Source organism: Pelmatolapia mariae, linkage group LG5, assembly GCF_036321145.2.
Source record: "Pelmatolapia mariae isolate MD_Pm_ZW linkage group LG5, Pm_UMD_F_2, whole genome shotgun sequence".
Taxonomy (NCBI): domain Eukaryota; kingdom Metazoa; phylum Chordata; class Actinopteri; order Cichliformes; family Cichlidae; genus Pelmatolapia; species Pelmatolapia mariae.
In genome coordinates this window covers 22755892-22765308 of record NC_086231.1, presented here as the reverse complement: position 1 = coordinate 22765308, position 9417 = coordinate 22755892, and positions in this window count along the sequence as shown.

The window sequence follows — 9417 nt, the reverse complement described above, 5'->3', positions numbered from 1 at the left end:
GGTGCTGCTGCTGCGGCAGGACAGCCCCCCCCTCACCTCCCCCGACCTCCCTCACCTGCCCCTCACTGCTGGCCCCTGAGATCCTTCGGGGGTCCTTCACGCGCCTTTAGGGGTCCGCACAGAAGAAGGGCTTTACCTCAGATTCATTCACTCAGCAGGGGGATTTCGAGTAGAAATCACCAGACAAGAAGAGTCTCAAAAAATTAGCTTTGTCGGAGCAGAACACTTAAAAAACCCATCAAAGTTACAGTGTGCGGTGCTTTTGTCGGAAGGTCCTTGATTCACTCTTGACTTCACAGGCATTCACCTTCTTCAGAATTCTCATTCATTTTTAAAAGCATTGATATATAATAAGGGTTCTTGATCTTTTGATGACTGGGTGGTAATTAAGGACGCCAGCAAATGACTGAGGCCAGATAGGAAATGCACTAGCACTGCATCTTTCATCTGTGAATTATTGACAAAGTTAAAAACATCCTGTCTCAGAGAGATCCTGACAAACTAGTCCATGCATGTGTTAGCCATCACTTGATCCAAAAACCTAAGTGGGACTATGAGAGAGCACATTTCTGCTACGTTAGTTTCTTCTCATGGACTCCTTGTTAAATCCAGGACTGAATTTAAAATGAATCCTGAAAATATCACAATGATAGCTTTAAGACCTCGCAAAACCATGTCATTCCAACAGAGCACTTCTCGCTCAGTCTGCAGCCTTACCTAGACTTTCTGAAAGTAGAATGGGAGGCAGAGTCTTCAGCTATCGGGGCCCTCTCCCGTGGAACAGCTCCCAGTTTGGTATCAGGAGACAGACACCCTCTCTATCTCGCTCTCTCTCTCTCTCCCTTTTTTTTTTTTTTTTGGTCGCGACAGACGCAGGCGTGTTGCCCTGCAGGGCGAACAAGCCGAAAATTGGGGAAAATCCCGAAAGCGTTTACCTTTTTGCTGTTTCTGCTGTTATAGCCGTTGTATGGGTTGATTCCTGCCCTTGACGGTACGGAGAGCAGCATTTTTCTCGGCGCTATGTCCGGAGCGGCGAGCACAGCCCAGGCTGCCAGCTGATGTCAGCAGCTGGGGAAGTGAGAGCCTGGAGTCCCGCTGCTCGACGGCGAGTGGTGCTGCTGCTGCGGCAGGACAGCCCCCCCCTCACCTCCCCCGACCTCCCTCACCTGCCCCTCACTGCTGGCCCCTGAGATCCTTCGGGGGTCCTTCACGCGCCTTTAGGGGTCCGCACAGAAGAAGGGCTTTACCTCAGATTCATTCACTCAGCAGGGGGATTTCGAGTAGAAATCACCAGACAAGAAGAGTCTCAAAAAATTAGCTTTGTCGGAGCAGAACACTTAAAAAACCCATCAAAGTTACAGTGTGCGGTGCTTTTGTCGGAAGGTCCTTGATTCACTCTTGACTTCACAGGCATTCACCTTCTTCAGAATTCTCATTCATTTTTAAAAGCATTGATATATAATAAGGGTTCTTGATCTTTTGATGACTGGGTGGTAATTAAGGACGCCAGCAAATGACTGAGGCCAGATAGGAAATGCACTAGCACTGCATCTTTCATCTGTGAATTATTGACAAAGTTAAAAACATCCTGTCTCAGAGAGATCCTGACAAACTAGTCCATGCATGTGTTAGCCATCACTTGATCCAAAAACCTAAGTGGGACTATGAGAGAGCACATTTCTGCTACGTTAGTTTCTTCTCATGGACTCCTTGTTAAATCCAGGACTGAATTTAAAATGAATCCTGAAAATATCACAATGATAGCTTTAAGACCTCGCAAAACCATGTCATTCCAACAGAGCACTTCTCGCTCAGTCTGCAGCCTTACCTAGACTTTCTGAAAGTAGAATGGGAGGCAGAGTCTTCAGCTATCGGGGCCCTCTCCCGTGGAACAGCTCCCAGTTTGGTATCAGGAGACAGACACCCTCTCTGCTTTTAAGTGCTGGCTTCAAGTTTTCCTCTTTTGATGATGCTTATAGTTAGGACTGGATCAGGTGAAGCTTAACCAGGCTGCAGAGGGGCACACATGGCTCACTGAGCATTTCTTGTTCTCATCTCACCTCTTTTCCTTCTGTGTTTTTATATTATTATATTTTGTCTACCCTCTCCTTTAGTTTGTAGTTTTTCTGTTACACACATCTTCCAGAAATATCTACTTTCACCTATTTTTAGCCTATATATAATTTATACTACATTATTCTCCTCATTTTAACAAGGGAGACAAAAATCTGAACTTTAAGTTTTGCAAGAGGTACCATACAGAAGACAATAAAAGTGTAGTAGAAAAGCAGATGCCATCATTTATTTATCTTAGATGTAATAAATTCATAACACCTCCACATCCTTTTAACCCACCTGAAGGGTTGGCTCTTTCCCGTGGGTGTTTTTTGTGCTGTCTCTCTGTGCTCTCTTTTCCCTCACCCCCCTTAACCAGTTGTGGAAGATGGCTGCCCCTGAGTCTGGTTCTGCTGGAGGTTTCTTCCTGTTTAACCCTAGAACACTATCGCTATAAATAGTAACACAATCACTAACGCCGGGTGATTTTTACCCGCTATAATATGACCAACTAAAAGTACTTGTCATCAAAATATATCAAACACATGACAAATCAGAGTGGTCAGCTTTTACTTTCAACTGTGCCATGTCTAACAAAATGAAAAAAAGTGTCATGGGGGATGCTAAAATAATGCTCCAAAATTACAGAAAAATCTGGAATTCAAGAACAAAAAATTCCTAAAAAAAAAAAAAAAAAAAAATGACGCTGGAAAGCTGGTCTTTGATACACCCATTCCTGGGACATTTGAGACTTCCCTGGTGAAGGCACAATCTCCTCGACACACTAACAGCTGCAGGAGAGAGAAATCACGTAAATGTATTTGCTCGGGTGAAAATCACCCAGCTATAGTGTTGTAGAGTTAAAGGGAGTTTTTTCCCCACTGTCACCAAGTGCTTGATCATACGGGGCCATCTGATTGTTGAGACTTTCTCTTTCATATTGTAGGTTCTTTTTCTTTCAATATAAAGCAAGGTGTGATTTGGTGTGCCAAAGGTGTGATTTGGCACTACAAACATGAAACTAAATTGAACTGAACTGAAGCATATTTAATTTTGCTGCTCCTCCTTCCTTTGCATGTGTGGCTTTCTCTCTCTATTTGGCTTTTTGTTTTTTGTTTTTTACTGATAACAAATGCATTTTAAACTTTCTTAAGTACATTTGCAATGCAGCAACTCCTATGAACTGAGAATGGTAAATATTTCCTCATTAAATACTGAATGCAAACGTTCAGCCAGTTCACATAAGTCAGTCTTTTCTGGATATCATTATAAAGATGACAAGACATACTGTTTTACAGTTACAGTTCTCTGCTTTCCATTAACATGTTCTCATCACTCCAATCAGTTTTATCCGTGCCGTTCTCCTGCTGAATGCCTTCAGATGCCATTTATTATTATCTTATTTTGCCCAAGAAGGAAAGAACCATTTGTGATAACTCCAGACTGCTGATGCTTATATCACAGATACCCCAGAGTAGCTGGAGCTTCGAGGATCATTGCATGATTTAACATGCCCCCACTTTAGAACATCTTGTTTGAAAATGTCTAAACGTGTAAAATCCGCTCCTAAAAGCCATTTTTAAAAAAGTGTATCTGTCTTTTTCCCCCTATGATTAATGTCAAAGCAACATGTCTTTTGAAGACATACAGAGCCTTAAAACCTTCAGTCTGGCACAAGAGAAAAATAAATGAATACATTTTATAAACCCAGACTTATAATGTCATTACTAAGGTTCTCCTTCGCTAGTGCCACCTCCATTGTAGTCATTAGTTCATCAGAGGCAAGATGAAAATAATTTCATGGGCCAGGGAAGCAAAAGATAATCAAGCTAAGTATGTTGTGTACAACTTGAGATCTTCCTGTTTTGGTCATCTGGAGGGAAAGAGACATATTTAGACATATAGTCAGCTTCTTGCTTGTGCCGTCACTGACCCAATGACTTGTGACCAAACAGAAACAAAGCTATTGTTTGTATTGTTTGTGTAACTCAATTAAGTATCTAGGACTCACCACTAGTAGAAATTATTGTGCAACACTTAAATTGTGCTGATTAGAACTTTTAGTTCTAGTCTTTTAAATGGTCGGAAATAAACCTTTGTGCGAGGCAATGATGTGGTTTTGTCACAGTGAAATGGGTCAAATGCAACGCTGTGTTGTTTGTTCTGAAGGTCACAGACAAACACTATCAAAGAGCAGACACACATGAGGTGCTAACCCTAAAAATTTGACATCAGAGTGTGAATGAGCATTGTCCTAAAGTTACCTTTAACATGTTATCCATGGCTGCCTAGTCACTGACTCTGGTTTCTTATCTACTACTGCTATATTTGAATGGCTTTTCACTTTCTCTTGTTGCCAGCAATTGGCTGGAAGACATATTCCAACACAGATGGCAATTGAAACCTGATTCCTAAATTGCAGTGGCATTCAGTGTAATCAGCACTGACACAAAAAAACCAGCCCTGCTGCTACTTTTAATCTCACACTGCAGCCATCAATTATGAAATTAGCAATCTATTAGTTTCATTTCAGTGTTTTGGACAGTACATCAATATAGAGTCATGAATGATTTATGAGTCAATGTATTTTTTCAAGCATGGGGACTCTTTGCAAAATCTCTCACCAGAAGAAGAGTGATTTGTGTTTTTTCCAGCATGTACACACCAAAGCACAATTTCTGCTGCTGATACAAACACCAGAGATGACTTTTAAGAGCAATGCATGTGTTCGATGGATAAAACAGGCTACAACTGGTAGGCAGAACTGACTTTCCCTTAGGATTGTGTGCCTTCTGTTCAATAAAGCTGTAGCTGTTAGTCTCCAAATTCTCTGTGCATTTTGCTTATAATTAGCTTTGTTTAAGGTAAAGTTAAAAACTACAAAAAAGTTTCCTCTGCTATCATTTGCCTTTTGTAGATTTTACAAAATATCAAATCAAATCAAATCAAATCACTTTTATTGTCACATCACATGTGCAGGTACACTGGTACAGTACATGTGAGTGAAATTCTTGTGTGCGAGCTTCACAAGCAACAGAGTTGTGCAAAATACAATAATGTAAAACAAGCAAAATATAAAAATGGCTAATCTAAATATCTCTACAGATTGCAGACTTTGTAGAAATGGCACATCCCTGTATAGTCTAGTGAGCAAAAGGCTTTCCTTCCTCCACAGACGGCCCACTCTGCCAGCTGTGAGCACTGCATGTCCTCTGTGTGGACAATAAAATGACAAGTGCAGCGGTATGGTCAATATTTCTAAGAAATGAACCATAAGCACTTTGTGTTAGTCTGTGTATCTCTGGCTTCAGCAGCCTGTGTGTGTCTGTTCATTCATTTCCCTTTAGGAACACACCAGCGAGACTGCTGCACCAGCAGCAGAACCTCAGTCTGTTACAACCAGCCGCTTTGACGACATGAACATTGTTTGGACATCAACAGGCTAGTTGCTAAGTAACCCAGCCCCCTCCACCCCAAGTGTTATAGCCTGTGAATCCATACTTATTACCTCAAGAGTAGCTAAGCGGTTTACATGTGCACACGGGCATGTGTTTATGCTTATGTGTGCATGCAGGCGTATGTGTGGGATAACCGTAATGCTTTATATTAGAGACAAAAAAAAAAGAAAGAGGTGGTGCATTGCCTGTTTCTTTTCCTTAAAAAAAAAAAGTTTAATTTATCGTGGCCTCAAAGTGGGAGTGAAACTATGTTTTGAAGCATGGGTCAGAGTTCTTTTCATAAAATGAAAGCTGCATCTGGTACAGACTTGCATTAAAAATGTTCTCATTTTTTTTTATTTGTCTTCTAAAATAAATCAGCCTTAGCAGATACTTTTTCTTTGCAAGTTTATTATGAAATGCAGCCAAATAGCCACAGCTATTTTGCAGTGTGGAAGCCATTCAGGACAAAGGCAACTGTTTAGGAAATTCCACCCTGTGGTTTGCTATAGAGAGCATGAATGCAGTGGGGGTGAACCCCTGTCATCAAAGTGGGTTGTTGTTTGGGAGGAAGGGAGCCTGTGTGTGGTGGAAAGTGGATATGAATGCTGTGAAAGGGTTCAGGTAGTTCATGTGTGAGGAAGGGTCTGGGTCACTGAGATTGTCAATGTGGGGTTCAAGGTCAAAATGGCTGAGAGTGGTAGAAAGGCAGAAAGTCACTGCAGAACTTCTAGAAGTGGGCAAAAAGAAGAAAAAGACAAAGGTGTCATTCAAAAATGACCACTGAGCACTATGTGGTTAAGGGTGAAAATGAGAGGCAGCCAGTCTTTCTTTCTTTAAAATCTTCACCTCTGACAGAGCAAACCCTTCACCCAACACCTGCTCCACATAAAGAAACAGCTTACTGCATATTGAAGCAATCTCTGCAGATATGTGCAGCTTGAGTTTCATAAGCTATGGCTTTTATTATTTATGTTAATTCATGTGGGTTTTTTTTCATGTAACATAAACCATTCACGCAGCAGCAGCGTGAGAAATACACTGGTAGTCATGAAATAAACTCTTTTTAATTACAGTAAACAATAAAAAGTGCAATATCTCACAAAATAGCTTTTTGCCATTTTAATTAAAACCTTAATGAATTTAATTACACATGTGCGTGTTGCTTGTTCTCAGTGCGGGTTAAGCAGCGAATGAATGGCTACAGCTCTGCTGTAGCGAATAAAAGCCATAAAAAAAGATGCATTATCAGAGGCACAGACAAACAAATGGATGCATTCGCTTGCTTCACGTGAGAGTAGCTACTTAACACGTCTGCCGAACAGACCACACACACACCCCTAACACTCATCAAACAATCAGTCAGGCATTCCCTGTGGCTGGAATGTGTTTTTGAGGGAGAGTGTGAAAAAGGAAGTTTTGAGGGGCGAGGCGGCTTGAGGGGAATGGATGATGACTTTTAGGTTTCAGCATAAGATATCGTTTGTGTGCACATTAATTATCTTTTTATAATGATAATTAATCTATTAGCACGGTGAGTAAAATTGTGCAAGCATCCTGGACATCCTGGTTCTTCTGAGGCACTATTTCAGATTGTATTTGAGACAAATGGGAACAGTTTACAGCTCCTATTTCATTAATTCAAATAGGAAATGAGAAAAGTATTAAGACAACTGACCTCAGCAATCCTCACCCTAATATCAACTCTATCACTGAACTAATATTAGCATAAAACCTACCTGTTTAGTCTTTAAATCCAACACAATTTTAAAACAACTTTAGGACTGTTACTAATTATTATTAACTTTTTAAATTTCATAGTAATGTATAGAAGCTATTATAAAATAAAGCACGTAAAATTGTTTTTAATGGGCATAGTATTTGATCTATTCATTGACAGCAGTGGTGGCTGATGTGTGCTGCCTCTAAATATAAATAAATGAATTAGAAAAGAGAAGAAGTGAGTTTTCCTTTCATAATAAACTGAGATTAAAAGCTCGACGGTGTGTTACAATTTCTTTGTTCTGATTATTTATTTTTTATTTTTTGTTCAGTTCATATTTTCTATTTATAAACTCCTGACAGAGCCACTGAAGTAAGGCCAGTGTCTGAGACATCTATATTTTTTTAAATTCTGGATTCCGTTTCCTCTCAAGTTCATGATTACTTGTTTTGTTTTGCTGATTGTTGTTGTGAAAGACTTTCTGAGCCTTATCCAAAAAGGTGCTATATAAAAAATGTACTTACTTGCTTACTTACTTAATACAAATAAAAAGTATAGATTTTTTTAATAGTTGGCCATATTGCTTGATTGGTACACATCAGTTTAACAATATTTCAAAACTCACCATCTGAGGATGTAATTAACAGATTATCACTGAGAAACTATTTGGTGTTAACATGCATAAACATCGGGCTCATTGTCATGACACCACAATCTAAATGTTGCACGATTTATTTTTGTTTCTTTTGATTTGATTTTTTTTTTAACCCCAAGTCCCAGCTGCAAGTAATCTGCACAGATTCTGAGTGTAAAGAGGCAGAAATAAAGCCTGATGATGGAGTGGGAGGAAAGGAGAGAAGGGGATGAGGGAAGGGGGAAGGGGAGAGATTGAGCTAAGCGGATGGGGGAAGGGCTGTTTGTGCATGCCTCAAATTCCTTAGGTGTTATCAGCGTTGCCCGCTCCATAATTGTTTCTTTCAAGGAGGGGAAAAAAATACACAGACTGTACAACATTGTAGAACTTCCTCTCGTAGGTTAGAGGACATAAAACAAGGGGTCGTTTTTGACTTAGTTACACTTGTATCACTGTAGACTAACATTAAAAGGGCGGGTCTGACTTTTAATGCATAGCACAGAATAGAAAGGGGAAATGGGCTAGATTCTTCTAATAAACTGCCCAAAGTTAATTGCGTTTTGATTGTGTATTGCAAAAATCTTAACAGTTTTGAAGTATTTAAAACTAAAAAATACATTCAAATAATACTGGATAATCTTGTCTTCTCTGGTTGCTTACAGAAATCAGGCCATATTTCACTGCTCAGCTTTGGAATTCTACGTACACTTGTCAAATTAAAAGCCCTTGTCCCACCTACAAACAAGAGCACTCACATTATTTTGATTGTGTCATTTTGTCAGCTCAAATAGGCTTTCATGCATGAAGAAAATGAGCTGCTTCCTGTGTATAAGCAGATGAAGATAAGTGAATGAGACAGAAAATTTCTTTAAATATCTTTTTTTCTCTCTCTTCCTTAAAATGAAGACACTGTAGTGTTGGGACACATGCGCATGCACGCATACACACAAACATGCACAGACGCACACATGCACAAGATGTGATTCTAGGAACTTTGATTGATGAGGTAATCCATCTGGCTCCAAAGCAAGGGAGGGGAGGGAGAGAGCATCAGTGAAGGGAGGAGGGACGGGTGAGTAGAAGATGAGTGATAATCTACTTCAGAGACTGATGCATCCCCGTATCCATTTGTGTGTGCGCGTATGAAGGAAAGTTGAAAATGCTCCAAGTTTTAAAAAACACAAAACAGATATTGACATGAAATCCTAAAATCAATCCATACTTTATTCATCAGTTTTGGAAAAAATAATAATCCAACATCTCAACATTAACATGCTGGAGGGGAGCAAGTACAGACTGCCTCCTCCGCTCTGCGCTTCACCCTGGCTTTCACCACAGCTGCAGTAAACTGGGCGTAGGTGCACCAAGAGCCTTAGTTTGAGGATGAAAGAATGACGCACAAAATCCTTGCTCCTTGCTCATGACACAGAGCAGATGAATGGTGTTTTCACTTACTTCATCAATAAAAAGTGCAACGGAAAGAGACATAACAGAAGCCCAGCACAGCTCTCAGAGTTCTCCACAGGTTAGGGTTTCCATTAATACGGTAATTCAATGTCACTCACATC